The following is a 6,672-nucleotide window of genomic DNA, read 5'->3' as shown; positions in this document are numbered from 1 at the left end:
TCAAACACAAGTCATCCATGAAATGCTAAATCTAGTGGGTTCTGAGGAGTAACCAGATATTTACAGAGCCTCAAAGTATCTCCATACAAAATACAGTTGAACTACAGAAAGAAAATTGTAACATTAGCATGGACAAACCTGGCAGGTACTCCTTAACTCTCCTAAGTAATAAAAACTGTGAAATGCAAATAAGCCTTCGATGACCTTTACTAACCTTTACTAAAGTATCAATGATGACTTGGTTGTTTAAACAGCTGACATTTGGGCAATTTGAGTATGTCAAACTCAATAATACTGGTTTTCATTTGCAAGATCCACTTAAAACTTAAGGAGGCCAAAAAACATCATTTAAAATACCCTATAAATTATAATCATACATATGATACAAAAATATCCTACTTCAGTAAATATTGGAATGTTATATATTTTATGAGAAACAATTAAAATGTGTAAATAGCCCAGTAATAAAATTTTATAATCTTTTAAATCATCATACAATTTTTCCTTAAGACTTTATTGTTAAATATTCTCTTCATTAGATGTGGCTTACCCGTGGATTCTAGAGAAGAAAGTAGATGGGAGCAAGTGTCCAATACAGCAACAGCTGGAAAGAAAAATAAAGAATTTTGTTCTTTACCTAAAACACTTCAGTTAACTAAGTGTGAGTTTAAAAACTAAAGACTCGAGAACTTTATCAGAGTTAATAAGAATGAGAAATATGTATGTACATTTACAATACAAAATTACTATTTAATAATTTACACATGGTGTTAATTCTAATTGTGTTTAAATATCAGAGCTTTTTCAGTCTTCATTCATGTAATCAACAGCCACATGCTAAGGTACTAGAACCAGCACTGGAATTACAAGATGAAGATGGCATGGTCCACCTCTCAACAGTCATAAGCTATAACCTAAAAAACAGACAGGCAGGCAATGTCCATATAGAGTCATAGATACCATGACAGGTATACAGCAGGGCACTACTGGAACACAGAGAAGGGACATCTACCCACTTTTATGTCAATATCATGGGCTTTCTGGTGGAGGAGATAACATAGGTTGATACCTGAAGGACAAGGAAAAGCTTCCCAGATAGAGGGAAGAGGCAAAGGCAAAGAGCCTGAGGTGAGGAAGAGCCCTGCAGAGTTCCACTCCATCCAGTTTGGTGCTAGAGCAAAGGGCAGAGTGCAGTAAGTGGTGAGAAACAAGGCTGAGTAACTTGACAAGAATTACATTGACATGGGTGTTTTTATTTCATGGTGAAAAATTTGGAACTTTTCCTGAGAACAAGTGTAAGCCAATGACACAGTAAATTAGAGGAGATTTAAAATGTCACCTGTCAAGTGACTGCTTATGAAGGGTTATTGCTCAGCTAAGTATTTCTGAATGAGTCTTAGGTCTGTTGGCCTTCAATCTCTACTGAAACCCTGAGAACTTGATGATACATTTGTTTTCTGAGAATCGTTTCAGTGTGCTGGCTGACAGTTCCATGAGGATGGCAAAACTTAAGAAAGTGTAGAGCCAGTGAAAAAGAGATGCACAGACTTCTTGGGAACTGTTTAAGCTTTGGAACATGATGAATTTATGGTGCATAAGTACAGTCTTCTCTGTGAAAGTTTTTGTTTTCACATCTTTCATTAGATGTGTGTAAGAAAAAAATATTGATGTAGTATCTACTAACCCAAGAATGAAAAGGAATGCCATTTGCTATTTACACTTTATTTCTAAAATAAACCTAAATTTAATTAATAAATTTTGTCAACGTACTTCTCTTTGTTTCTCTAATTATTTATTCTACACAGTCCGGCCCCATCTAAAATAAGTAAAAAAAAAATAATGTCTAAATTAAACAAGAAACATTATCATGAAAATCATGTATCACTTACAAAATGTGGCCTTTAGTATTTTTAGTGACTAGACATAACTTGAAGTTTGCTTAAATAGAAAAATAATCACATAAATAAAATAAAATTTCTACTCATTTTAAGTTTAGATAACAGAGGATGTATATGTGTAATGCTGTTTAGAGTAATCTGACAAAAATGCAGTTAATATTGATCTATTGCATATACATGATTTTAGAAAGGTAGTGTTTTATTAGTACAAAGGTTAAACAATGGCCAGACATGGTGGTTCATACCTGTAATCCCAGCACTTGGGGAGGCCAAAGCAAGCAGATCACAAGGTCAGGAGATCGTGACCATCCTGGCCAACATGGGGAAACCCCATCTCTACTAAAAATACAAAAATTAGCTGGGCATGGTGATGTGCACCTGTAGTCCCAGCTACTTGGGATACTAAGGCAGGAGAATTGCTTGAAGCCAGGAGGTGGAGGTTGCAGTGAGCCAAGACTGCACCACTGCACTCCAGCCTGGTGACAGAGTGAGACCCTGTCTCACAAAAAAAAAAAAAAAAAAAAAAAGATTAAGTAATTAAAGCCATCTTTTGCAATGAATGGATTGCTTTGAAATTCTTAGAAAACTCTGCCTTTATAAAAGTTTAATCCATTTTTTAGTTCAATAAATTTTATCTTAAAAAGAAATTTCTGTTCTCTACTTATAGTAAACTTTTCTTTTTTTTTCTAGTTTGTATTCTAAATTAACGTGGTACCTCTGTAAGTTTCTTCCAAAGGCATATTGAGGGATACCGAGGTTTGCAGTACAATTAAACCCATCACACAGGTTGTGAGCATAGGACCCAAGAAGTAGTTTTTCAACCCTGGCCCACTCTGTCCCTCCCCGTTCTTATTTCCCAGTGTCTATTATTCCCATCTTTATGACAATGTGCACCCAATATGTAGCTCCCACATGAGTGAAAACATGAGATATTTGGTTTCTGTTTCTGCGTTGGTTTGCTTAGGAGAGTGGATTCCAGCTGTATTCATGTTGCTGCAAATGACGTGATTTTGTTCTTTTCATGGCTGCATAGTATTCCATGGTATATATGGAATTTTCCAATCTACCTTGGATTTTCAATCTACCTTGGATGTACCTGGATTGACTCCACGTCTTTGCTATTGTGAATAGTGCTGCAATGAACATACATGTGTATACATCTTTTTGTTACAATGATTTATTGTCCTTTCGGTATACCCCTAGTATAGTAATGGGGTTGCTGCATCCAACAGTCATTCTTAGTTCTTAATTTCCAAACTGCTTTCCATAGTAGCTGAATTAATTTACATTGCCACAAACGGTTTGTGTTCCCTTTTCTCCTCAGCCTCCCCAACATCCTTTTTTAAGTTTTTATTTATTATTTGTTTTTAACAAAAGTCATTGTGACTGGTGTGAAATGGTATCTCATTGATGTTTTGTTTGGCATTTTTCTGATGATTAGCAATGGTAAGCATTTGTTAATGTTTGTTGGCCACTTACGTGTGTTGTTTTGAGAACTGTCTGTTCATGTCCTTTGCCCATTTTTAATGGTCTTATATATTTTTCGCTTGTTGATTTGTTTAGGTCTCTTATGGATTCTGGATAATAGGCGTTTGCTATATCCATACTTTGTGAATATTTTCTTCCATTCTTTTAGGCTGTCTGTTTAATCCCGTGATAGTTTCTCATGCTGTGCAGAAGCTATTTAGCTAAATTAGATCACACTTGTCAATTTTTGTTATTCTTGCAATTGCTTTTGAGGACTTAGCCATAAATTAATTGACAAATATGATAGCCAGAAGAGTATTTCCTAGGTTTTCTTCCAGGATTTTTATAGTCAGATGATGTACTCTTATGTAAGGAAAGCACAAACCTTTTTTTTTGTTTTGTTTTGAGACAGAGTCTGCATCACCAAGGCTATAGTGCAGTGGTATCATCTTGGCTTACTGCAACCTCTGTCTCCTGGGTTCAAGTGATTCTCCTGCCTCAGGCTCCTGAGTATCTGAGATTACACCTGCCTGCCAACATGCCTTGCTAATTTTTGTAATTTTACTAGAGACAGGTTTCATCATGTTGGCCAGGCTGGTCTCAAACTCCTGACGTCAGGTGATTCACCTGCCTCGGCCTCCCCAAATTTTGGGATTACAAGTGTGAGCCACCATGCCTGGCCAAGCACAAAGCTTTTAACATAAAAATGGAAATGAATATTCTAGTGTTTTGTTTAATTCATAAAATGCAATTATTTTGGATTCTACTAAATAATAAACATCCATATGTGGCAAAGTGTTTGGATGCCAATCATTCAGTTGTGATTATGAGTGGGAAGAATTGAGATGGTGCAAATAAACTTTTTTAAATTTTTTTTAATTTTCAAGATGGAGTCTTGCCCTGTCACCCAGGCTGGAGTGCAGTGGTGCAATCTCAGCTCCTGCAACCTCCGTCTCCCAGGTTCGAGCAATTCTCTGCCTCAGCCTTCCTAGTAGCTGGGATTACAGGTGCCCACGACCACACCAGGCTAATATTTTTTTTTGTACTTTTAGTAGAGATGGGGTTTCACCATCTTGGCCAGGCTGGTCTTGAACTCCTGACCTCATGATACACCTGCCTCAGCCTCCCAAAGTGCTGGGATTACAGGCATGAGCCACCACACCTGGCTGGTGCAAATAAACTTTAAAAGTGGCATGGGCCGGGTGCGGTGGCTCATGCCTGTAATCCCAGCACTTTGAGAGGCTCAGGCAGGCAAATCGCAAGGTCAGGAGTTCAAGAAGAGCCTGGCCAATATGGTGACACCCTGTCTCTACTAAAAATGCAAACATTAGCTGGGTGTAATGGTGGGTGCTTTTAGTCTCAGCTACTCAGGAGGCTGAGGCAGGAGAATCACTTGAACCCGGGAGGTGGAGGTTGCAGTGAGTGGAGATGACACCAAGACACTCCAGCCTGGGTGACAGAGTGAGACACTGCCTCAAAAAAAAGAAAAAAAAATGTGGTATGAACCACAGCTAAACTACAATCAATTAGAGAGTAAGCCAAAGCATCTCAAAGTATATCATCAGTTATCAGGCAATAACATGCAATTTTTCTAAAACCTAACTTAAATGCAGCTTTTAAAGACATTTCAAACGTGTCAATTTAGTCACATTTATTGAATAAAGTTAGCAAATGGATATCTCTTGAAAATGAGAGCTCCAGGGAATTAAAAAATGTAAAGTTCCCATTTCCTTTCTGTGTTAACACAGCTAATTATGATCTTTACTTCACATGCAAAAGTCAACAGAACAACTCAGTATTTCTCCAAATTATAAACAAGAATTACGCTAGAGAAATGAAACCCTAAAGAGAAACGGTCATATAACTAACCTCAGTCAAGTAGTTCTGGCAGTTATTTGATGTCTGAGGTTTGAAGTAGGAATTCTTACGGGCATTTGGGGAATATATTTTCTCTTGAGTCCTATACTAGTAAGATTTTCAACACAAGGTGACTCTCGACCTCGCCTTGTAGGAAGAGTGCTGAGAAAATATTTCACCTGCTCTTTCTCCATAAAGAGCTGATACTGATCATTGCTATTTTCTTATTCGATCTGTAAAGATAGCAAAGACAAATGCTTAATATTTCATTTTTCCTTAAATGATTCTTAATGACTTGCAGTTTTTAAAAACTTACCCTGAGAGTAAACCAAATTACCCACTAAATAGTGTTTTCACACAGAAGATGTGTGTAAGAGCATACCTGTTGTAAGGAATTATAATTTTAAAATCGTTCTAAAGAAGCACCATTGTTTCTAAGGTGATTTCTACTGAACAAGCAGTTCAAACAAAGTAGACAGGGAAGAGAAATGGCTATCAGTGATGTATGGCTCAACAGGTAAAACTTCCTGCCTTCTAAAATGGCTCTACTTGTAAGATTCTGAAGATTCCATTAGAAATACTTGTATTTAAAGGGTAATAATGTGGGAAAATGAAGATGTTGATTTGCTTGATTATAAGAACCACTTCACTAGAAATAATTATATCAAAACATCATGTTGTACTCCTTAATGTAGGTTAAGAAAACTAAAATGAAAGAAAAAAAAAATCTAGGAATACTTGTGTTTAGTAAACCAGTTTTAGATTTCACTCTTGTACATTTCACCCATTATCTAGGACCAATTAAACATTTGGCACTGAGGAATAATTCAGAGCAACAACTCCTAGGGGAGAACTAGATTGTCTGGTTGGTGATCAAAAAGAACAAAAGCATCTCTGAAGGCAATTAGCCCCCAACACTGTGACCAAGGCCCTGGAGGTGGGGCATGTTCTTTCTGCCTTCCACACACCGCTTCAGGCTGAACAAGGTGTTATTTTTTAACCGCTTTGTGAATTACACTTCTTTAAATTCCTGTGATATTTATTCCCTATTTCACAAGGGTGCCTTTTTGCAACATCTTGAATATGTTACACAAATAGTCTTTCGTGAGGCACCCTCTGGTGATGATACTAAAGATCACAATCAAAAACAATTGTGCCCAGAGTAGCAGTACCACTTTGCATTTAGGTTGTGATCCACTGAAAAGTAAATTAAACACATTAATATTTCTATTTAGGGAAATTCTGACAAGTAATTTTATAACAAGATCACTTCATTAATTATAAAGCTTCAAAAATACTTAGTGAAAAAAACTAACAGATCAGGTTAATTACATGAGACTTTTCAGGAAAAAAAGCCATACAAAAGCAAAAAAAAAAAAATGAGAGGAGAGACAAAAACTATCTTTGACTAACATTTTAAAGGTAAAATTATTTACTAACATTATTTTTC

The sequence above is a fragment of the Pan paniscus genome, chromosome 14, assembly GCF_029289425.2.
Source record: "Pan paniscus chromosome 14, NHGRI_mPanPan1-v2.0_pri, whole genome shotgun sequence".
Lineage (NCBI taxonomy): Eukaryota > Metazoa > Chordata > Mammalia > Primates > Hominidae > Pan > Pan paniscus.
The sequence above is the reverse complement of the archived record's forward strand: the minus strand, read 5'-3'. Positions refer to the sequence as shown.